Source organism: Triturus cristatus, chromosome 7 (genome assembly GCF_964204655.1).
Source record: "Triturus cristatus chromosome 7, aTriCri1.1, whole genome shotgun sequence".
Lineage (NCBI taxonomy): Eukaryota > Metazoa > Chordata > Amphibia > Caudata > Salamandridae > Triturus > Triturus cristatus.
Genome location: NC_140590.1, coordinates 180,193,485 through 180,218,554, shown reverse-complemented (window position 1 = coordinate 180,218,554; position 25,070 = coordinate 180,193,485). Strand labels below are relative to the sequence as shown.

General features: G+C 48.8%; 1 protein-coding gene and 1 pseudogene across 1 annotated transcript in view; one reads left to right on the top strand and one right to left on the bottom strand.

The window, feature by feature from the left end:
* Positions 1 to 25,070, top strand: part of LOC146809166 (IgGFc-binding protein-like) — a 249,274-nt gene that overhangs the window by 54,815 nt on the left and 169,389 nt on the right. The gene's annotated exons all lie outside the window — the stretch shown is intronic.
* Positions 4,165 to 4,303, bottom strand: LOC146809167 (U6atac minor spliceosomal RNA; annotated as a pseudogene).

Here is a 25,070-nt window from a genome sequence, read left to right as displayed (position 1 = left end):
CTTGCGAGTCAGCTCCCCCGATGAACAGGAAATCATCCAGGTAGTGGGTCACTCCCTCAATGCCATACCTGTTTGTTAAGGCCCACTGTAGGAAGGAGCTGAACGCCTCAAAGTACGCACAAGACACCGAGCATCCCATGGGCATACACCTATCATAAAAGACCTGGTCCCCCCACTTGAAGCCCAGAAGGTGTTGGCTGTCCGGGTGTACTGGCAGGAGCCTGAAGGCCGATTCGATATCAGACTTGGCCAACCAGGCTCCCTTCCCTGCCCTCCTGATCATGTCAACTGCCAGGTCTAGGGAGCAGTAAGACACTGAGCATTTACCTTCGTCCAACCAGGAATTCACGGAGTCCCCTTCTGGGTGTGATAGGTTGTGGATAAGTCGGAAAGCCCCTGGCTCCTTTTTTGGTACCACCCCCAGGGGAGAAATCACAAAGTGGGGCATAGGGGGTGATGAAAATGGGCCCGCCACCCTGCCCAAAGACACCTCCTTCGCTATTTTATCCCGCACAACCTCCGGGTGTTCCCTAGCTGACTTCTGATTTTCCGCATCCCTGCTCACTAAGGGGCCTTGATAAGGAATGCGGAAACCGTCTAAGAAACCCTCAGAAATGAGGGACCCTTCCTTGCCAGTGTAACCGCGGAGTGCGCTGAGGAGGTTCTTTACGCAGATGGGAGAGGGCCCTTTCACATGGTCGTGTGGGGCTAGGTCATGCGCGCTGGCAGCTGTGTACGCAGGGGGCCAAAGCGCAGGAGGGGGGAAACCCCCCGGGCTACTTGCTCGATGAAGGCTTGTCGGGGGTGTCGTGCTTGGAGCATGCGGTAGCGGCATGGGGTGCCCCGCACACGCTGCAGTTGTGGGAGAAACGGCATGATTTGTCCCAGGAGCAGAACCCTGCATTGAAGAGCCTGCAAGTTCCAGAAGACCGTGCCCGAAAGCCAGGCCTGCGACCCCCCCCACGCCCGCCCCGAAAGGACTTCCTGCTCTCCCATTTCCTCTCCTTTTTATCCTCTTTCTCTTTGCTCTTTACACCGCTCTCTGTACCTGACTTCGTCGTAGACCCCTCAGTATGCTTGCCCATGTGTTTTACCCATAAACGGACCTCCAACTGGTCCCATTCAAGATCTGGGCAGATTGCTCTCTGTCTGCGGAAGTCACAGTCGTAGTGGTACCATCCCATGCCCCCACCCTTAGCAGCCTCTTCAGTAATCACGCTTGCATAGTGGAAGAGACCAGGCCCTTCATCTGGGAATTTCTCCACTATCACTGCCGCAAAAATGGCAAAGGCCTGACCCCAAGTCACAATATTTTTGGTAGGATATACATGATATCGCACCCGCTTGTCCTCTTCCTTGTTGCCCATCCTCCTGGTATCTACCCCCTCCGCCCCATGCATGAGAAGGGTGAAGATATCAATAAATTCCCTGCGCCAAATCCCTTCTTTGGCCACTAGAGGGACCATCCAAGCGAGTGAGCAGCGGCCCGATACTAGCGGGGCCGTGGTAACTAGGGGCTTAGGTGCCACGGCTAGCGTTGGTGCCGGCGTCGGTACCACTGGGGGAACCACTACTGCAGTATCGACCGCAATTGCCGCGCTCTCGGCCACAGCAGCAGCTGGGGGTGTGGGCCGCGGAGGGGGTTCCAACGCAGCCGGCGGCTGACACCACACCTGCGTGAAGCCCCCCGGCGCCGGGAGAACAGTCGGCGGCGGTGGGGCGGCCGGACCAACCCCTAGAGGTGACCTGGCAAGCAGCAGACCGGATCTGACCTCAGCCATGAAGTCTTTTAAAGTGTCTGAGAGCTTACCCAAATCCTCTGCTGAGGCAAATGTCGCCTGGGGCGGGCCAGGCAGTCCGTTGTGCGCCCCCGTCCCCAAGCTAACCGCCGCCTGGGGGGGCGCTGGGGCCCTGTGAGGAGGGGCCGCTCTATTCCGAGCCGGTGGCTGTTCTACCGGAAAGTCTTTGCTCGTGGGGCGGCGGATTCTTTTCGACCGTGACGGGCCCGCAACCTCCCCTACATCCTTATCCGTAGCCGGACCGTCCATCGCTATCCCAGAGTCTGGGGGGGTACTGGCTTTCAATAGTTCCGTCGCCCAAGCTAAACCCTTGGCCCTCGTCAGCTCCAGGAAACCGGCAATCCGTGCTTCCTCCGAAGTGTCCGGCACGGACTCCTCAACCTGTGTCCCTGGTGTGAAAAGGGGGGGGGATAATCCTTGGCTGTCCATCACTTAGCAGTTGTTCTCTCTTATCTGCAATTGGGAAAGAGAGAAAGTTAACCGCCTGTTCACCCCCTTTGAGGTTAGTTCTTCGCTCCTGAGTGCCACATGCTACTCCGAGAGGTACCCCCATCCCCCAACTGCCCGTACTTACTCCCGTCTGAGCCCCGAATACGATGGTGTTTGTCTCGCGTCTCTCTGTCGCCAATTAATAATCCTCCAGTCAGTAAAAGCGGACAATGTACTGCAAAAGAAACCAGCATAAGCGCAAGAAATATGCATACATGAAAAGGCGTGGCTGTACCGCAAGAAAAAAGGGGGGGGGGGGAGAGTGGGGGGGGGGTGGGAGAGAGGACACAGGTGCTCTTACACATCACGTTTAACCATGCACACCCTGTTCGCGTCTGCCCTCATCCCCACCCTGAACCTGGCAAGCAGCATGGTGCTCGCTTGCGCCCCACCCCCAAACTACCTTCCTGGCGCACATTTGCCCCAAAATTCATTAGCCTTTATTGTAGCGTGCCTACCAAATTATTGGCACACTTTACATTACATATTACATACACACGGGGAATAAATGCTTTGTCCAGGACGGCGACGCGACCCGCGGCTCGCAGCCTGCCCTTTTGGGGGGGGGGGGGAGATCTGGAGCACAGAGACGAGAGCCCAACGGGTGGACATACATATCACTTCTTACACTGCCCACCTCGCTCGCCTCGACCCCCACCCCAACCACGGCAACTGGTACGCGCCTGCGCCACACCACTGAAGTTTAGGTTGCCCATTTAGCCATCACCCCACCGGCCAGATGCAGCGGTACCCACCTCTATCATGCTGCCCCCGCCGCAAAGGCACCTCCTATGTAGCGTCGAGATAACCCCAAAGTAATGGGAGTGCTAGACGCAAGCGGTGGTTTAAGCATCGTTGTAATTTAGAAAGATGATTTCGAAATTTTATGACATTTTGACCGCGATCCCGGGACTCGAACCCCTGTCCTGTGAGACCATTTACGACCGTAGGCACCAGACTTAACATTGAGCTATATATCGCGCGCGCTCAATATCTTGGAGCACTTGAAATGGCCGTCTAAGCATTCATTAGGCCTACCGTGTTTAAATATTGCGCGCTCGACCCGAAGTCCTAGGAGCGCTTGAAATGACCCGTCTCCGCATGCATTAGGCCTGTTGAATTTACATAGCGCACGCTCGACCCGAAGTTATGAGCGCACTTGGAATGACCCAGCTAAGCATCCCGCTTATTACATTGATTTACATAGCGCGCGCTCGACCTGAAGGTTATATTTACCTAGCGCGCACTGGACCCGAAGTTATTTGAACGCTTTCAATGGCCCGACTCAGCATCTCTCCTTCTGCATTTAAAATAGCGCGCGCTCGCTCACAGGGCGGCCACGGGCCCAAGCGAGACCGTGAAAAGCCCTCCTCACTGAGGGGCGCGGGGCAATCGCCTTCCTCTTAGATTTCCGTAACTCAAGCCTCTGGAAGCCCCCGGGGCAGGTTGTTCGATTATTTGTGCTTCCATGTACTCGCCCCTAAGGTTATTGGGACACATCGCACCCTGTATTTAAAGTCATACAGGCACGGGAGATTAAGTGATTTGCCCAGGGCCCAAGATGTGGCGCGACCCCAAAAGCTCGGTTAAATATAAACGAAACGGGTAACGGGTATAAACCAGCGACCCGGGATAATTTACATATACACGTATTTAAATGAGCGAGCGCGAACTCGCCGCAAATGCCGCCGGGTCAACACCAACAAAACCCCCCCCCCCCCCATTCTTCGAAGCTCGCGTGGGAGGGGGTGTTATAAATCGGCAGCGAAAAGCTCGTTGCCAAAACCAAATCCTTCCGGAGCCCAGCGCGATACACGGGGCTGCTGGGTGTACTCTTTAACCGGGATCGCCAGCGAGAGAAAGATAAGCGCGACCCCCAAAAGCATGGACGCCACAAGCGGGGGGGGAGCGAAGTAAGTGGCAGTGCCTTAACCATATATGCGTTGTCAAGGCCACCGGGACCTCTTCCATCTTTGTCAAGGGGAGTGCTAACCTCCTCTCCTTTAGTACAACACAATATTCCCAAGCCTTATCCATAACCCCCGTAACGCTCGGCACCAAGCGTGCCCTACACGCTGAAACTTCCGACGGCGCACCCGACAATAATGCTCTCACTCCCCCACGAGCGCCCGCAGGCGCTTAAACGTACTGCTCATTGCCGCACAAATCCCCGCCGCACTACATACAAATTCAGCTCCCGCTTTGATCTTGTGCCCCCTCCGCCCGTGGTCATCCAAGCCACAGGGGACCCGTCGACCTGGTACTGCCCAGGGACGGGGCCGGGGCGGAGCGAAAGCAACAAGACTCACCGTTAAAGGGGGGGCAGCGACGATTACCGATCCGGCGCGGAACCCGGGAATCAGCGACGAGCAGCCAGCGACCGTCTAAAAGGCGAGGTGGGCGACAAAGAGGTCGCCAGTGAGGGTGGGGGAAGGCTAAATAGCCTGCTCCTCACACCTGGGCCCGGAAGTGACGCGCCTTTCGCGTCACTTCCGGCCCTCGTCACGTAGGGGGGCAACAATCGGGATCCCCGCCCCCCCCCCGAAGGAGGGAGTGGGGAGGGGTGACCGGGGCCCCGGGGCCACTAAGGCGCCGACCGCCGAGTGGCCCCCTGCGGGGGCCGCGGTCAGCGGCAGTCACGTTTTAATGTATTCATTAAAAAATATGGGACTGTTGTTTAGAAACAGAGCAGGTCAGGCACTCCCCAGATCTACACTTCAAAAGTTATATTGCTCGTAATTTGCTCTGCCAATCCATGCCTGCGTCTGATGTCGCAGTGTGGCTTTTATCATTTCCATTTTCTGTCTTTTTGTGCGACAACAAGGTGTGCCTTTTTCTGGCGTTTGAGAAGATTCGCACTCATGGGGCCCGTGCCAAGGAGTCGAACGGACCTAAGTACTTCAGAGATGGCATTGCTACAAATGGCCATGCTGGGATACTGAGCTGGACAGCTAGGGGCTATTTTTGGGAGCGTGGGCTTACCGGGGTGGGTGGTGCTGCATGGCAGTGGTATGAGGCACCTACGAAAAGGAAGGGGATTAAACCGAGTTATAACTTCACAGGGGCTCCTGTTCGGTTGTTATCACATGTTATATGTATGCAAAGAATGCGTCGCGTAGGGGAAAAAGGCAGACACTTTCCCAGAGGAATACACACTTGGGCTGGTGTGTGTCATTTGCTGCAGCCCTCTGACACCGGTGTCATTGCTGTTTGTGGTTTTATTATGTCTTGCTATGCACTTAAACATGACGCCGGTGTGAGACCAGATTGGCGAAATTCTGAACCCATTGTAAAAACCTTTGAAGGAAGAATCCGAAAATTACTCGATAGCGTCTCAAAAGGGACTGCGTGAGATTCTGCGCTCCTGAGAATTTCCCTTGGTGCCCTTTTGGGAGTTCCAGTTAAAAGTGCATGTATTTTAAATACACTTAGGTTCGCACAGTGTAATATGCTAATAATTAACTAAAACCAGGATGCAAGCCCTTACATGTGCAGCTTGGTACAATCATAGCGAAGAGAACTCAGTAGTTTCCTTATATAAAGCAATTGTTACATGCAGTTTCTGAGGCAGCAAAGTGTTTTTCTGGCAAATTTCAGTGGTTTGAGCCAGACCATAGCTCTGTTTTAAAAAATAATTTCCAGTGAGAGCGAGAGAGAGGTTGGAAGCCGTTGGTTTAAATCCACTGAGCCATCTCAACCTCTCACCCCACAGTGGCAGATGGAAAGTGTTCCACTCAGTTTGTGGCGCTGTAATTAAATGTTTAGGGGGGCATTCTTTTTGTGGTGTGCAGTAGCAACTGCAGGTTTTATGGTTGCACCTATTTACAGGTTTGTAGAGAGATGATTTGCACAGACCATAGAAACATGTAAAAGAGAAACCTGGGTTGGATACTTTGCCCACCTGTCGGGGCAGAGGTAGGGTGTTATGCAGGGCTTTAAGTAGGATAAAAAAACTGGGGGGGGGTCTCTCAAAGGGGCGTGGTCGATGTAATTAAGGACGTGGCTTAAAAACCGGTATGCTGAAAATCTATATTTAGCTTAGTGTGGCGCCTGACTGGTATTTTTCTGCTTCTGTCATTCTATCCATATATATGATACAACAAGTGACATTACAGCTCCAACAAGCCAGGGCTTTGGCTTTGCCAATGGTTGTTAGTTGCATAAGATAAATAAGCAACAACTATGGCTTCATTGTATAGCATATTGAAAACGCTTCAGTTTTGAAATGGTGAGACTGTGAAAGAACTGTAACGAGTCTCTCTGGGTCTAAGTGTTCTCGTTTATTTGGAAACTTTTTATCTGTGCGAACTAAAATTAGTTTTTGTTGACATTTTCAAGTTAGTAAATGGAGGGTTATGTGTCAATGTGGTAAATCCATTATCCCTAATTATGCGGAAAATGCTGCATTTACAAAATTACATAATTCCAGTGGCGCTGGTTGTAACCTACTTGTTTTTGGCTTTTCTTGCCGCATAATTTAGTCAACCCTGATGCATGCTTTTTTGCTCATAATGAAGGCAAAAGTAGGATGTCACGCCTGGAGCAGCATTCGCCCTATGCAGCTCATTAACACTACATGCCAACCCAGCTACACAGTGGCACACCAACATCCCAACTGAGTTATTTACAGTCGCTTTGCATGGGTGTTCTCATGGCGCAAAGCGACAAAAAGCATTTAGTCGATTTACTGACATTAAAAAGGCCTAAAAATGCAACGTTCGTTGTGTATCAGCGCACAAGTGCTTGCGCAATCCTAGTAAATCTAGGCGCATGACCTAAGAAGCTTGACCGAGCAGAACAAGAAAGGCATGGGAGAGACAGGTGATTACACTGCACCTACTCACCTGTGAACGGACAGCTTTGCAATTAGGAATGCAAACCTGTTTGCTATATGGTAGTAAGACATCACAGCTTTAGTCTTCTAACGTGACTGATGACGGACTGTATTCTTTCATAGCACCATTTTGTTTGTTTAAGGCTTTCAATGGTCTTAAGCACATAGCTACGTGTGAGGTTATGTCAGCACTGTGGATGTCAGTGTAATAACCTAATGTTGAATTTTCAGCAGTGGCATAGCAAGGGGTCAATGGGCCCTCCTGCAAACAGTGAAAATACTCCCTCCAACCACCCGCTCTGCACAGTTTGTAGTAACACAGCCCTAGTTGGGCTTGATAGCCAACATTCCTGGTCTCCGGTGCCACTGCACCTGCTGCACTGTTCATAGATGCACCCCAGATTCTTAGCTCAATCAAGGTAAGAATGGTGGAAGGGAAGCTAAGCCAGACATTTCGAGCACAAAAATTGGATAAAATTAGTGAGTGAGTATTAAAACCCAGCCCTGTCACTATGCTGCATAGTTAAATACAGATAAGATCCTAATGGCGAGACCGATTGGCATTGCCAATGCTTGTTTTTACTAGGGATTGGAAAAAAGTAGATACTAATGCTCTGAACAACTCGCTTAAGGAAAATCCACCCTCCATTTCTACGCTGGTATCTGACTCGGCTAAAAGCATCCAAGATTGGCTGTCTCGTGCGGTTGATGTTTGCCTTCCCCCTGTCAAGAAAAAATCATCCTACCATCACCCTCCTGCACCCTGGTTTACTGACAGCCTTAGAGTTGAAAAATCCAAATGCAAAGCATTAGAAAGAAAATGGCGGCGCTGTTATGCTCCCGATTTAAAAATAATATACAAAAACTCCTTAAAGATATACCACGATCTTTGCAAATCCTCCTGCGCTGCTTATACTTGTAAAACCATTAATACTGCCACTAACCGCCCTAAGACATTGTTTAACTTGGTGAAAAATTTGGCTGGTGCTCAGACTATAGCTAAACCTTTGCCTCTTAATAAACAATCTTGTGATGATCTCGCTAAATTCTTCTCAGATAAAATTGAACTCATCCACTTAGAAATAGCGAACTCACCACTTAATTGTTTTGTGTCTCCTTCCACGCTGACCGACGCTTCTCATGAAGAACACTCCAGCGTCTCTCCTAAATTGTCCTGCTGGCCCACTTTGAAACTGGAAACTTTCATTTCCATTCTTGGCTCAATTAAATCCGGTTCTCCTAATGACCCTCTTCCTGCCTCCATTCTGAAACAACTCGACCCTGTCCACCTCCAGGTTATCATGGAAGCCCTCAACTCCTCTCTCACTTCTTCTATTGTTCCTCCAATTTGGAAGCACTCTATGGTAGTCCCTCTGCTGAAAAAGCCAGCTGCTGACCCTAAAGTCACGTCCAACTTTCGTCCTATATCTCTTATTCCCATCTTCTCCAAGCTTTTAGAAAAACATATTTACACTCACCTTGCTAAATTTGTAGATACCAATAATCTTCTTCACCCTTCCCAGTCTGGTTTTCATGCAGTTTTTTCGACCGAAACCACACTGCTAGGTGTGACTGAAAGACTGCGCCTCCTTTTGGATTCTGGTGAGACAGTCGCGCTCTTATTGTTAGACCTGAGCGCGGCTTTTGACACCATCTCGCACCCTATTCTTATCAACACTCTTCAATCCTTTGGCATCTGTGGTTCAGCTCTGCATTGGCTTTCTTCCTTTCTCACTGACCGCACTTTTCAAGTGTTTTCTGCATCTGATAGTTCTAATATTTCTCCTTCTCCTTTTGGAGTCCCTCAGGGCTCCATCCTGAGTCCTCTACTTTTCAATCTGTATGTAAGGCCTCTTGCCGACATCGCTGTTAATGCAGGACTATCCCTCTTCTCTTATGCCGATGATTCTCAGATCATTTTTTCTCTCTCCAAATCTGATCCCCTATCCTCTGTTTCTGTCCTCCAGTCGGGCCTACGTCAAATTGCAGCTTGGATGACTAACAACTACCTCAAGCTAAATGCAAATAAAACAGAGGTCCTTATTCTGGGTAAACAAAGGGATCTGTGGGGCTCTCGTCATTGGCCGAATGAGTTGGGCTCCCTCCCCCGTCCTGTTGATCATGTCCGAAACCTGGGATTTGTCATTGATGATTCTTTGAAAATGCACCATCAAGCTAACAAAGTTTCAGGCACATGCTTCACCATCTTGAAGTGGCTACGCAAGATCATCTGGATGCTGCCCAAAGACACCCAAAAAACCGTAGTCCATGCTCTCATTACGTCACGTTTGGACTACGGCAACGTTCTGTTTTTGGGTGCAAATAAGGCAGTACCCCGTCGGCTACAACTTGTGCAAAACTCCGCTGCTCGACTTCTATGCGGAGTTCCTCGATGCTCTCCTATCTCCCTCCATCTACGAGATCTTCACTGGCTTCGTATTGACAAACGGGTTGAGTTTAAAGCCCTTTCTTTCATGCACAAAATCAAATGGGGCCTAGCACCTGACTATTTGCAGAACCTTGTCTGTCAATATGTTCCGACCCGTCCCCTTCGCTCCGCCTCACTTGAAAAGTTTCACGTTCCCAGGTTTAAGCTTTCAAGAATGGGAGGTAGATCCTTTTCCGTCCTGGGCCCTTCTCTTTGGAACCTTATCCCTCCTGCCCTACGCAGCGAGCCGTCGTACTCCCATTTTCGTTGTGCCCTCAAGACTTGGCTTTTTAATCAATAGGCTTCTTCTTTTCAGTAGCTTCGTCCTGGCGCCGGGAAACCCTGTTGGGTAGCTGTTGCGCCATATAAGTCAAATAAATAAATAAATAAATAAATAAGCCCTTAATTGTCCACAAGTTTTGCACAAATGTATGTTGCACTTATATTGCTTGAAACTAGACAGTGGAGCACTGTACATTTTCATAGGAAAGGTACAAAGAGTCATTGAAGGTGTAGCTGGGTTTTGTAAACAGGGGTGGACTGTTACTGAATTATGATGTAGCATTCTTTAAAGAGGTGAGACGTCAGCATTTTCCTAAATCGGAGCTGGTTTGGGGCAGTCCTGATGGACACAGAGATGTTGTTCCAGATCCTGGATGCATAGATGGGGAATGCCCATTGCCTTGTTTTTATGTTTTTTGCATTTATTTGCCTCCAGTTTAACAGTGTCTTGGCACTGGAGATCCTGAGCATGTCACCCGGATGTGGAGTGGTGATAGCTGTAAAAGCTTTGTAAATTTTGCTTCCGAATTTGAGGATGATAATGGCAGCAAGCTAAACCAATGGATGGAGTTCCATCAGTATGAGCGTGATGTGGTCATATTTCTTCAGACCTTGAGTGATAAATGATCTGAGCAGGATGCCCTTAAAAGGGATTTATTAGACTTGGGGGTCTCTGGTTGGCGCAAGGATGCCCTTGTGTCAAGCAGGGACCCTCTCCTCTACGTCAGGGCGCAGGATAACCCCTTTGGAATGACCCTTGCTCACCCTCTAGGTGCGTGGCGTGAGCAGCCAAGGCTATTCTCCAGGCGTTAGTCAGTTAAGCAGTTGTAATCATACACACAGTAAATACATCAATCCCCCCAGAAATGGACACCAGGCTTGGATATGGAAAAATACGCTCTTTATGTAAAAATAGGGATATATATCAGCAGACTTATCACAAGACCAATAACGTTTTCTCTATGCCACCAGATTGTAAAGCAGGCAAATGTTCTTTGTTGTAGTTTCAAATGGATACTCTTTAGTCTCTTAGAAATGTTACTTGGGGTTCCAGTTACTTACAGGTGATTTAGGCCAGTCCTAGCCCTTCGGTGCGCTTCGTCGCGCTTCCCTCTCTCCCCTGTCGGAAATCGGCCCGGACCCTACCGCGGCTCACGCATCGGGCGTGAGCACACCTGCGCCGCGTACGGCTCTTCCCAGCGGCTCGGAGGCAGAACGGGAGGCGAGACGGTCTTGCGATGCGGTGGGGGCTACGGGGAGCAGGGCGCCTGTCAGAGGGCTCGAGGTCCCAGGGGTGAAGACGGAGGTATGCGCTCGCTCTCACTCACCCGGGAGGACTCTGGAGAAAGCACAGCCCTCTGGCACGATCGGCTCCTGATGACGGGGTAATAAGGCGTTGAGGGCCCCGAGCCTGATGCTGGAACCTTGAGGAACTTGGCAAGTTCTTTGGGAGTCGGCACGGGTCAGTGCGACTCGGTGATTAGGGGGAGCACCTTTGGATCCTACGTCAGCGGGTGCATGCACTCAGGCAGGCGCGGCCCACGACCCTCAGCACGGCGGTGCGGGGGTCTCCACAACGGGGGCGGCGCGGCCTGATCCTTGTCCGGGATAGCGAAGCGGGGTCACAGGGCACGGTCCATGCAGCTGTTGACCCGGTGGGGATCACGATCGTCGGAGAGGAATTCCGGCAGGAGGGGCGATAGCGCTTCAGCGCGCTCCAGTAACAGACGGTGGCAGAGGAGCAGGTAGCCTAGCCCGGGGGCAGAGAGCGACTCCGGTCGGAGCGAGGCTCTCACGGGAACAAAGGCAGACAAGCTCCCGAGTGTCACGGCCCTAGGAGGGGGCGATGAGGGGCGCAGTCTTTCTCTAGCTGGATGCACACATGGCTCGAGTTTCAGGACGAGCAAAGGCACAAAGAACCCACTGGTCCTGGGGTTCAGTTCAGGGGCAAGCTCAGATCAAGCCCTTGGAGAATGTTTAAAGCACAAAGCAGCAAAGTCTTTTCAGCAAGTCTCTTCCTCTCCTTTCTCAGCAAGGCAAGCAGCAGGCCAGTCCTTCCAGCGTCTTCTTCGCCTTCTAGTCGGGCAGAGGTTCTTTGTGGTAAAACAGGATTCTGATTTCTTAGGAGCCAGGCTCCTACTTTTATACAGTGATTCTTTTGTTCTTTAGCGCCAGGGGGCCTGGGCCTGGCTCAGTCCAGTTCTGGAGCACTTTGTTATGGTGACTCTGCTCTTTCCTTTCAGCAGCAGGGCAGAGACATCAGCCGCTCCACAGGGGGCGGAGCCGTCTTTGTGGTGGCAGAGCCCAGGTCTGTTCATGAGTCAAGGTGTACTCCTCCCACCCATCCTGGTGTAATCTCTCTACCCACCACCTGGCAGCCAGCCTGTCTCTGGGGATTCCCCAACCCTGCTCCTTACTGTTGCTAGGCAGAACACACACACACAGCAGAGGCGGACTGAAATGGCCAGGTCAGTAAATACTAACTTTCTAAAAGTAGTATTTACAAACGCAGGATATTAAAATAAACTTTACTAAAAGAAGTATTTTATTATTCTGAGTTCAGGCATACTAAACTTGACATTCTACCATGCTCTATGAGTCCACTGGGGTCACAGCGTGTAGTGACTCCAGCAGCCCATTCTGGCCTATGGAGAGCAGGTAGCCTTCAATTGTGAAAACGAAAATGGCTGTAATTCACTATTAGGACATGCCACACACTCAGGGCTTGTCCTACCTTACACCTACAATGCACCCTGCCCGTGGGCCTACCATAGGGGTGACTAACATGAGGCAAAGGGAAGGTTTGGAGGCTGGCAAGGGTGTGCACTTGCCCAGCCAGCATGACAGTACCAGAATGCACGCAGGTTCTGCAGTGGCAGACCCTAGACACATTTTACAAGGCCGCTTCTGTGGGTGGCGCAACCAGCGCTGCAGGCCCACTAGCAGCATTGGCATTCACAAGCCCTGGCACTCCTGGTGCACTTTACTGGGGACTGACAGTAAATCCAATAAACCAATCATGGACATCAATCAATGTATACATTTTACCATAGGGAGAGCATATGCACCTTAGCACTGGTCAGCAGTGGTAAGGTGCCCAGAGTCATAAAACAGCCAACACCAGGTCAGAAAAAATACCCGAGGAAGGCAAAAAGTTTAGGGATGACCCTGCAAAAAGGGCCAAGTCCAACAGGATTAATGTGGGGTTTGGGGGCTTCTAGAACCAGGAGTGAACACCATGCAGATACGAAAGGATGGGAGCTTGAGGAAGGATTTCTGAAGTTGCTTTCTTGGAGGAGCTCCCCCATCTCCTGTTTTTTCAATAATAATTTCACTGCAAATGTTGCAGTGATATTATCAATTATATCATAGAAGATGCCATGAGTGATGTAATATGTGGAGCAATGAGCAGTGCATGGCGAGGGCGTGAGTTATAGTTACCTTACGGCATGAGTTACAGTTCCTTGAGGTAACTATAACTATAACCAGTGAATTTCTGTAGCTTTTCGAGTCTTAAACATTACGTTGTTATGTTACTTTAACCTTTGTTTTTTTTCAGTGAATTTCTATGGATTTTGTAAAGTAAAGTAATATTTTATTACCATAAGTAAAGTCAACCCTTACGCATGGTCAAAACACCGCAGGCAGCCAGCCCCATGCTCCAAGATTGGCCTTGTGGCCTACTTCCCTCATAGGCAACCAACTCCATGCTGCACATGGATGTCCGCTGTGTACAGCCGGGAGTGGGCCACAGGGACTGGCCAACAGCTAGCCCCTGTGGTCAACCCACCCACTTCTCACATCCTTTTGCCATGCATGGCAGGAGGTTGGCCAGAGGGCCCTGCAGCCAACCCCCACCCCCTGCCACAGGTAGCCAAGCCCTTGCTGTGCTTTGGCCAGGCCCCGGAGGGGATAGGGTCCCACTGGGCCAAAATCGGCCTGGGAGGGGGCTGCGCCCTTGGAAGGGACTAGACTGAAGCAGACGCTCTGAAACACATGAGGGCGGCCACACCATCTCCCTCCCAAACCTTTGGGGCTCATTTAAACAAAAACGAGCATAGAACAGTGTTTTCTCTTTATCCAGAATGAATTGACCCGGATCATAACAAACCCCAGGGGACAGTGTTCCGTCTGACGCAGGAAACAAAGGGCTCCCTGATACTATTGGTCCTGATGAAAACTGCTGACCCAGTGAGGGCGCAGGTGGGCTGAAACATGCAGATCATTTTTAATATGCAATGTGAGGGGCACTTTGTATATTCCAATTGCACATCCACTCTCTGTTTGTAACCTTACCCCAATCTAGATTTTTAATAAATCCTTTCTCTCTAGATAAAATGAACTCTTAAGTCACTCTTTCTTATGCGGATCCCAACTAATATCTTTAAACAGACAGATTACCTCCTGTTGGAGGAAAGGAGACCCAATGGTGATGCTACCAAATACAAGTACGTCAGTGGCAAAGCATATACAACTGACCAAAAATAACTGTTGAGGGTCCTACAGAATCTCCCTGTTGAGATCCCTCCAGAACACACAGTCCCCTTCCCTTGTGATTCTTTGTCCCTTAGGGGCCAACAAGGCCTCCTGTTACCTCCAGTAGGTCCCACACAGCAGGATTGCTGAGAGGTGGTCAGAAACAACGCCCCCTTTCTCCACGACTCTGAAAAGCCAGTAGTGTGTCAGGAAGTGCGCATGAAGAGTGTTGGAGTAAATAGGCTTGGCCTTGAACAACATCTGAGCATTCAAGCTGTGTGGGACTTACTGGAAGTAACAGGAGGGATAGTTGGCCCCCAAGGACGTGCAGGAGTAAAGTGGACTTCATCCCCCAACCATCAGTGCACCAGGAGGCGTGTTTGCAGAGTGGTGAAGAAAGCAGGCGTGGCCCTGAAGACCTCTAAGCAATCTCACTGTGTGGGACTTACTGGAGGAAACAGGAGGCGTTGTTGGCTCCCAAGGTCGTCCTTGTGGTCAATTACCCCTCCTGTTACCTTCAGTAAGTCCCACACTGCAGGATTCCTGAGAGGTCTTCGTGACCCTCCCCCTTTCTCTACTACTCTGCAAACATACCTCCTGGTGCACTACTAGTTGGGGCATAAAGTTCCCTTGGTTGATGAGGGTCCTTGGAGGCGAACAACACCTCCTGTTACTTCCAGTAAGTTTCACACAGCAGGATTGCTAAGAGGTCTTCGGAGGCCACACACCCTTTCTCCACCACTCTGCAAACGTGTCTCCTGGTGCACTACTGGTTGAAGAATGAAGTCCTCTTGGGTGCCGAGGGACCCTGGGAGCCAAGAAGCCCTCCTGGTACTTTTTGCAAGTCCTACACAGTGGGGTTCCCGAGAGCTGGTCAGAGGCCCACCCACTTACTCCACCACTCTGTAAACGCCATTACCCCTTAAAAAAGCATAAAAATTCACTGAAAAAACAAAGGTTACAAGGACGTTACAGTTAGGAAATGGCAAAAAAAAACCTTAGTGATTCATTGAAAAAACCCAAAGATTACTGTGACGTTATAGTTAGGCTCAGGTTTCACTCATACAAAAGCAGCGAAATTCAGCAGTTATAGTTAGCTGAACTAAATATAACTCGCAATGCACTGCATAGGACCTCACATAATACATCACTCATGGCATGGTCAGTGACATCACTGATGACATCATCCACAAAATCACTAACACACTCACTCACACCCCATAGAACCTTTCATACACCCACTCCCACTCAACCATTCACAAACCCATTCACAGACCCATATCAGTACTTGCACACCCACTTCAGATCTACACACCCATCCACTCACTCACCCATACAGCCACTCATACACCCACTCACTCACTAATACAGCTACTGACATATCCACTCATACATACATACAACCACTCACACACTGAGTCAGTCACCCATAGAGCAACTCACACATCTACTCATTCACCCATACAGTCAATCATACAGCCACTTACTCACCCATACAGTTACATACACACACACACACTTACTCATACAGATACTAACATGTACTCACTCACCTATACAGTCACTGTCACAGGCACACATTCACCCATAGAGCCACTCTAATATTCACTCACTAACCCATACATTCACTCAAATACCCTATCACTCACCTGTACTGCCTTTCATATACCCAGTTACTCACTCACATACCACAGACACATCCACTCACCCACAAAGCCATACACACACTCCCTCATCCAGACAGCCACCCCACACACACACTCACTAACTCATACAACCACTGACTCGCCCACTAACCAATACAGGCAGTCACACAACCCCTCACCCACCCACATAGACACTCAGACACCCATTGAGATACTCAGACAACCAATCAATCACTCATACAGCCACTCACATATCCACTCACACACCAATAGAGCCACTTATATACCAACTGGCAGACTGATACAAACATTTGCATAACCAGTCACTCACCCATACATTCACTGAGACACCTAATCACTCACTTATACAGTCAGTCACACACCCACTGAATGATCCATCCAGGCACTCATACACCCACTGATTCACTAATATACCTTGGTACGTATATTTAACACTCATAAACGTTTTAAAAACACTCAGCCACTGGATGATGTTATCAGTGATGTCATTTGAAATGCCATCAGTGATGTAATCAGTGATATAATATGTGAGATCATAAGCAGTGCATTGCGAGGGCGCGAGTTATAGTTAGCTGAATTTCATTGGTTTTGTGCAAGTGGAACCCGAGCCTAACAATAACGTTTCTGCAACCTTTGAGTGGTCCACTATCCTTGTTACTTCCAGGACGGTGTCCAGACAAAAGTTTTGGAAAAAATATTGTGTGGACAAAATATTGTGTCAAGAATATCGAGAACATCAATATCATGAAGTTAAGTTTCAATAGGTAAATACAGTTTTACGCTATATAACTCCACATATATGTACAGTGACAATATATATCTTCAAAGTATGTAGATGCGGAGTTAAGAATAGTAAATCTATACGTTTAAAAACATTTTTTTATTGATTTTCATTTTGTAATAATAACAATATAGGTCTAGGTGCAACATCTGTTGCGTTTACATGCCTTTGAAGTTAGAATGTAAAGTAGCTCATCCCGTCCCTTCCCACTCGCCTGCCCCGTTAGGTACACTGAGACAAACCCAGCAAGTCACATATCTGTGGCCTACATCTTTCATACTTCTTCGTATCACATTAAAAGAAAGCAATGAACCAAACCTTCCAAGATGGTAGGCCCATCCCATAGCAATATTATCACTAAGTTGGCACCTGAAGGAATGAGTAGTACATACTGGTATATATAGGTAGTGAGGCAAGCCAAGTGATAGTCGTCTCATGATAGCAATTCAGTTCTCAAGTTTCAACTGCCATCTCATCTCCGTTATCCTCAGGATGGGTTAACAGATAATTATGTAATGGGTCCCATATGTCTCTGGGTCGAGAATTAATAGGTAATAGTACAACAGATAAGGACAGCTGATCATTACAATAAATCAGGTCAGGGGGGCATTCCTTGAACTTCTGTACTCTCTCCCACCCCCAGCAACAGGCAGCTCTGCGCTCGCCAAGAGGAGGGACAATGCACACAAGTTCTCCAGCATATCTCTGTAATGTACCCCATCTTCACTCTGCAACCTCCAGAATGTCATTGGAGGCTGGTGGTTTCTGGGTCATGGGTAGCTAGGGAGTGCCCTGGATGTTCGCCTTCTCCGTATTCACCAGCTGTGGCATGTTTACCTTAATAGAGGCATTCCCTCTTGGCAGTTTCCTGAAATTCAGAAAGGGTTGTTCTAATTTTTTCGGCATAAGTTAACGTCATCCGCATCTCCCCGTCTATCCTCAAGGTGTTTAAGATCTCCCTTGAGGTGGCTCAGGTAGTTGCGCAGTGAGCACAGCACTCCACCACTGTTTGCAAAGCAGAGTTTGTGGATTATGATTTTGAATGCCTCCCAAACAGTGCTCATCATAGGTACCGAATCAGTGTTCCTGGAAAATAAGTCAACAATTTACTGCTGTGGTTCTTCACAAAAGGGGGCATCCAGGAGCGCAGTCTGGGAGAGCTGCCATGTCGTGCTAGTTGGAGCCCTGGTAGGAAGGTGCAACACCATTAGTACAGTGGAGTGATCCGAATATGTTCTCACAAGATGATAAACTTTGTGGATTCACGATCCCACCCCTCTGGATAAAGCCAATAGTCTAGGCGTGACCAGCTGTTATGCACTCCTGAGTAAAACGTGCCCTTCGTGTCATAGAGGTGGAAAGTTCTCAAAGCATCTAATAGATCATGATCTTCCATGATTTCCCAATGATGGCAAGCAGCAACATTGTGGGAAGTGGCTGGGCTATGAGAGCGGTTGATGGCTGTGTTAAGTGCAACATTAATATCACCCCCGCCATATGAGAAGCAATGGTCCTATATTTGTGATTTGTCCCCAGAGACAATCAAAGAACATTGGGTTATCTGTGTTAAAGCCATAGCAATTCACTAGCACAATAGCATACAAGTTTAGTCTACCCCACAAGATCGAGTAGTCACCTTAACTATCGTTCAGTGATCCCTGTGGTAGAAAGGGTACCCCGCTACGAATGAGTGAATCAGTACCTCTCGAGTATGAGGAGTATTCGGCGAATTGCCTATCGGAAACCCATTGGATGGCAGGAGTCGCACATGAAGACTCATGTAGATGGTTTTCTTGTAATAGGGCTACATGAATGTCATGTTGGTCCAAATATGATTATATGTGTCTGCGCTTACATGGGTTACGAAGACCTCTGATATTCCATGTGAGGAAATTATGCCTTGTGTGGGAGAAAGTTATCTGTGCAGCATTCTTATAGGTCATGTTAAGGCAGTTTATTAGGGAGTGGATCAGTGCAGCAAGTTAAATAGTAGGAGAGTGCAGGATGAGAGCAATGTAGCAACAACATGATGTCACGCTGAGCACAACACAACATATTAATCAACCCCATTTACCTCCTCTGCCCACACTGGCAGCCCAAACCTGCCAGGGATGCATATCCCTCCCCATCAAACCCATTTAAAGTCACAGGCATGAAAACAACCAAAACTGAGGTATGGTGAGACTACCATCAGTATGCAGCTTAGAACAAAGATAAAATAGAAGAATAAGAGTAAATCTGGAGAAGAAGGAACGAACAATGGATGTCAGCGTGAGAAGGTGATAGTTATGGAGCCTTCAATGGCAAAGAGAGAAGAAGAGAATCAAGAAAATGTACAAAACTCAATAATAACTGTCCATTCTAGGGGTAACTTGCAGAGACAGTCCAGGCGGCAAGGTGGGGTCATCCTCATGTATATGAGGGAGTCCAGTTTCGTCTCATCTGGCTTAGTATGCGTAGTACAAAAAGAGTAGAAGTGAGAACTGGGACATATGTATTCATCAAAGGAGCTGGCAAAGCTATGGCGGATGCAGACCATGATCATGCGCCAAGTAAACTGATAATGCTGTAAAAATGTCTGTCTCAGCCCACATCTGCTGTTGGGAGGAGGGCCTAGGTGAGGTGGCAAGTGGCTTAGTCAGTGAGACGTGGATAGAGTGTCTTCACAGGAAATCAGCAACGCTTGGACCGCGATTGTGAAATTGCATCAAATTGCAAATGGTGCTTTTCTCTCGCTGGGTGCAGAGCAGGTTCTTGGTCTCTATAATTGAGTTGCTGAGAAATAATCAGTTTTGAATGGGCTCCAGGGATTGCACAGGTCAGCAGTGCATAGTGGGCGCGCTCGACTATGAGTTATTTAGAGAAGGAGTCTGTGCCAAATAGAGTGGTAAAGGAATTCTCCTTTTTGCCCATTTTAGTTGATTCCAGCACCTCCATGTTCTCATTTTTTGTGGCGATGAGTTTTAGGAATTTTTCCATGTTGAATAGTTGGTCACCACAGGATGTTACCATGTCTTCTGCTGTGGATAGAAATTGTTCCGCTTCTTTGAGGCACCTGTCATGTTTCTCTAGCTTGTGCGTTATGTAATCCATTCTACTACATAGTTTACATCTTGGTTTTGATGGATGTTAAACTCTGCCTCATTGCCATCAGTGGTGTTTTCATATCTACTGCATCTGGAGGCATCTCTGTTGGAGGGTCATCGGTGACAGGTTGGTCAGCTCCGCCATTAGGTATGCACGTGGAGCAGCAAGGGTCGAACTGCAGCTTGGTCTGACGGACGTCTGGTTTGACTATAGTGTCGGAGAGCGGCGGATTCCATGGTCCTGATCATGGAGAGTAGATCCTGGGAGGAAGTCGTGGGTGCTTTTAGCAGGTCGCAATCTATCAGGGCGTTGCTAAGTTGTCAAAGATGAAGTCAGCACAGACTGTAATCGCCCTCTGCCCTTGCCGGTGCATTAGATTGCCCTTGCAGTGCCCTGTGGATCCTGTGTCAAAGATCAGTGACAGCGATGAGTTTGGCTGCTTCTTCTTAAACCACAGTCTGCACCCGGTAATGGGGGGTTCGCTTGGAGCATCTCAGTGACCAAGTCCCGTCTCACCCCCGCCAATCCACACTAGGGGCATGAGCAGACTTAAGTCACATCAATGTCAGCCAAGTTCACATGGCCACTGCGTCAAGATGGTCAGCAGCTTTACATGCCCGCAGCCTCCAGGATACCGGTCCCCGCAGTGACAGGGTCAGAGAATTGCTCTGAAGACCCAGTCTGCAAGGTGGAAGAGGGTAGAATTTGCAGGCTATGTTATGGGTGGCTCCCTATTGAAGAAAGGGGACAATAGGTAGGCCTGTATGCAGCGTGCTCAGAGGTCACAGAGAGTCTCCTGAGGCTGGCACCCTTGTGAGGGAAGCAAATGTATGTGCATTGTGATGTGCAGCAGTGGAGTGACTTTAAAAATCAGCACTGTAGACCAAGAGTTATCACCAAGGCAGCTTCAAGTAGTTGGTGAAGGATATCTGGCAAGACTTGAACCGCTCATTACCATGCGGTGAGTGAGCCTCGTCGAGACTGGTCCGGATGCAACTTTAGTAGGTGAGGGAGAGCAGGCATGGATCATGTGCCCATCAGTGATTCTTCAGTGTCAATGGCCCGCTCGGGCCCAGTGTAGTTGGGGTGGTGTGAGCAGTATTGTGGTCCCTCTTTGGTGCTCCCCTAGCGGTGCTTCTAGGGAGCCGCACGCAATATCGGGGGTCAACTATCCATGTACAGGGCCTCCACGCAGCCGACATTGCCCTGCAGCAAATCTGGTAGAAGGCTCACAACTTCTGGTAGTGTCCCTGTGCCCTTGTTCCCTCCATCTAGAAAGGAGATTTCCCAATATGACCGCTCCCGCAGTCTTACAGTTAGTGGCATTCAACTTCCAAGCGGGAGTCAGGTTGAACCAACGTGATGTCCGCTCAGTCTTCCGCAGACAGAGCGGCCTCGCCGAAGAACACTATAGGCACCGGGGGTTGCACACCTTTTCCCATGGCACCACAGTGGGGAACACGTACCTCTGAAAGTCATATCGTCCAGGTATTTACTGCAGCAGAAATGTGTCGCAACGCATCACCATATTCCTAGGCGGCCGTCATGTTGGTTTCGCTACCCAGGGCATCCTGTGCAGTGATTGAAAATGTACATTGGCACACATGCCCAAAAAGTTCCCATATATGACACAGCAGGTATCAGGAGCTCAGCTCTCTGTCTGTTTAGTCCCAGTAAGGCCAGATGAGGTAGGATGATTGTGGATTGTGTTCCCGGACTACTGGAGTCTCACGGAAGTGTGACCATCTTGCTCGCCAGGCGCCCCTCCCCCCGTAAGCCTATACTCACCTATTTGCACTTACTTTCTCAATATTTTGGTCCTCGATATTTTTGACCCAATATTCTGTCCACACGATATTTGAGTATCCAATATTCTTTTAGTGATACCCCCAGTAAAAGATTCCGTAATTTAAACCTGAGCTCAACCCCTGGTAACAATGGCACAGAGAAGACAGGCTTATCTTAAGGAAATGTGTAAAGCATTTAGAAGCACCAAAAGCGTTAAAAAGTCAGAAACACAACACAATACAAAATTCCACTCCAATTTAAAAATCTAGCGAATATTTCAATGACCAAAAAGAGGCCGAAACCACAAAAATACAATAAGGAGAACTTTAAAAGTTTGAAATAAATTTTAGCTCCAAAAAGCACCAAGCACTGACCGTGGGCAACTGGTCTTGCGAGACCAGGACAAAGGTAGAGTTTAGAGCCAATTGCAATATAGTGTTGGTCAGATACAGGGCCTAGGCATGTCCTGGTCAAAAAGTCACCGTTGGACTTTCTTTTGAGAAGGCAGAGATCTCAGCAGACCAAGGCTGCAGTACAGATCCGAAGACAAGGACGTTGATGATAAGCTGGCGGAGGACAACGTCTTGGTGAAACTGTTGACGAAGGAGGGAAAACCTCTGGATAGAAAAAGTCTGAAGTTTACACCATGGAAGCTGTTGATGATGATTGGATGCTGCTTAGCGACATGTCTTTTGAAGATTTCTACCTTTGGACTTAGTCTGTTTTCTGGAAGTCTGTTTACTTCAGCAGGGCAAGACTGCAGCCAGAGAGGGTTTGATGCCATAGGATGCCACTTAGAGTTGGACCATTGAACTAAAGTTGCTGCTGCAGAGAAAAATGTAAACACAAGGAGATGATGGGCGGAGTGCTAAAACCTTTCAGATACTCACCCCTTGTCACAGATCTGGGTTAAATCTATCATCCTTCTTTAGCTCACTTCGCCACCTCAGTTGAGACCCAGCTATATGTAAATCAGTCCTGACCCTGTGCCTCATGGGAACAGTCCAGCCTGAACTGCCAAGCCAGGTCTTCCCTGAACCAGAAACAAGCATCCTGGAACCAGTTTCGGGGTAACATCCCTCATCAGCCAGGCTAGCTTGAATATAGAGGCAAAGTGAGCAAGGGACCCACGTCAGGGCATACCCTTCCAACTTAGTGTGAATAAAGTAAACACAAGGAGATGATGGACGGAGTGCTGAAACTTTTCAGACACTCACCCCCACTCACAGATCTTGGTTGAATCAGTCATCGTTCTTTACCTCACTTCGCCACCTCAGTTCTCACCCAGCTATATGCAAATCAGTCTTGACCCTGTGCCTCATGGGAACAGTCCAGCACCAACTGCCAAGCCAGGGCTTCCCTGAATCCAAAACAAGCATCCTGAGATAGGTTTCGGGGTAACACCCCTCATCTGCCAGCCTAGCTTGAATTCAGTGGCAAAGTGAGCAAGAGACCCACTTCTGGGCATACCCTGCCAACTTAGGCCAAACAAAGCAAACACCAGGAGATGATGGACTGAGTGCTGAAACTTTTCATACACTCACCCCCAGTCACAGATCTGGGTTGAATCCATCATCTTTCTTTAGCTCACTTCGCCACCACAGTTCAGACCCAGCTACATGCAAATCAGTCTTGACCCTGAGCCTCATGGGAACAGTACAGCCCGAACTGCCAAGCCAGGTCTTCCCTGAACCGGAAACAAGCATCCTGGGACCGGTTTCGGCATAACACCTCTCATCTGCCAGGCTAGCTTGAATCCATTGGAAAAGTCAGCAAGGGACCCACATCTGGGCATACCCTGCCACCTTAGGGCAGAAAAACCAACATAAGGAGATGATGGATGGAGCACTGAAACTTTTCAGACACTCACCCCCAGTCACAGATCTGGGTTGAATCCATCATCGTTCTTTAGCTCACTTCGCCACCTCAGTTGAGCTCCAGCTATATGCAAATCAGTTTTGACCCTGTGCCCCATGGGAACAGTCCAGCCTGAAATGCCAAGCCAGGTCTTCCCTGAATCAGAAACAAGCATCCTGTGACCGGTTTACGGGTAACACCCCTTATCTACCAGGCTAACTTGAATCCAGTGGCAAAGTGAGCAAGGGACCCAGGTCTGGGCATACCCTGCCAACTTAGGGTGAACAAAGCAAACACAAGGAGATGATGGATGGAGCGCTGAGCCGTTTCAACACACTCACCCCCAGTCACAGATCGGGTTGAATCCATCATCGTTCTTTAGCTCACTTCGCCACCTAGGTTCAGACACAGCTATTTGCAAATCAGTCTTGACCCTGTGCCTCATGGGAACTGTCTAGCCCGAGCTGCCAAGCCAGGTCTTCCCTGAAATGGAAACAAGCATCCTGGGAACGGTTTCGGGGTAACACCCCTCATCAGCCAGGCTAGCTTGATTCGAGTGGCAAAGTGAGCAAGGGATCCACGTCTGGGCATACCCTACCAACTTAGGGCGAACAAAGTAAACACAAGGAGATGATGGAGGGAGCGCTGAAACTTTGAGACACTCACCCCCAGTCACAGATCTGGGTTGAATCCATCATCGTTCTTCAGCTCACTTCGCCAGCTTAGTTCAGACCCAGCTACATTCAAATCATTCTTGAACCTGTGCCTTATGGAAACAGTCTAGCCCGAACTACTGATGAAGCCGGGTTCTGTACTAAAATCTCAACATGAAACACTGGGTTGATGTCTCTTTTTTACCTGCTGAAAAGTGTAAAGGGGAGAAACAATTCATTCTAGACTTTTCTAATATTCGATAATGACTAGGACTCAAGAATGACAGACTCCATCTCCAGATTTTGGGGTTTATTACAAAGCCAAAAATAACTGAATATACAAACACCTCAAGATGAGGTTGTAGAAATATATAGGAACTAATACAAAACCAAATCTACGGATAAATCTGCTCCGGTGGATCATGAAAAGAATAAACAATTCCAAAAATAGTACGCAAGCAAGAACAGCTCCAATATTCAAGTCAGACCTCATTTGCGGGTAAAAAGTAAAACCGTTAGACTGTCCCTACACTATCACTAAGATGACATCCAGACTTAACAATTCCAAGACAAAACCAACCAAAGGTGTCAGCTTGTGAAGTCTTCCTGAGAAGCCCATTCACAGTGTAAGTCAGATAACCACAGCTACAGAGTTCGTTCTAAGATACTCTCCTCCATCAATTCCCTTACTCCTACCTCCTCAAGTCACCCTCTACCTCTCTGAACCTCTTTCTGTCTCCTTCTGCCTCTCCTCCCTCGGGGCACTTTCCCTAATACAAAATCACCAAACATAAACACGCTCACAGATCACCTCTTGCTAACTGACACCTCTCCTAGGTAATTTTCCACCGTCTTCTCTGTGTGGATCTCGTTGACCTTGATTCCCAGGCCTCCTCAGTGGGAAAGAACATTGGCTCCCAGTTATCGAC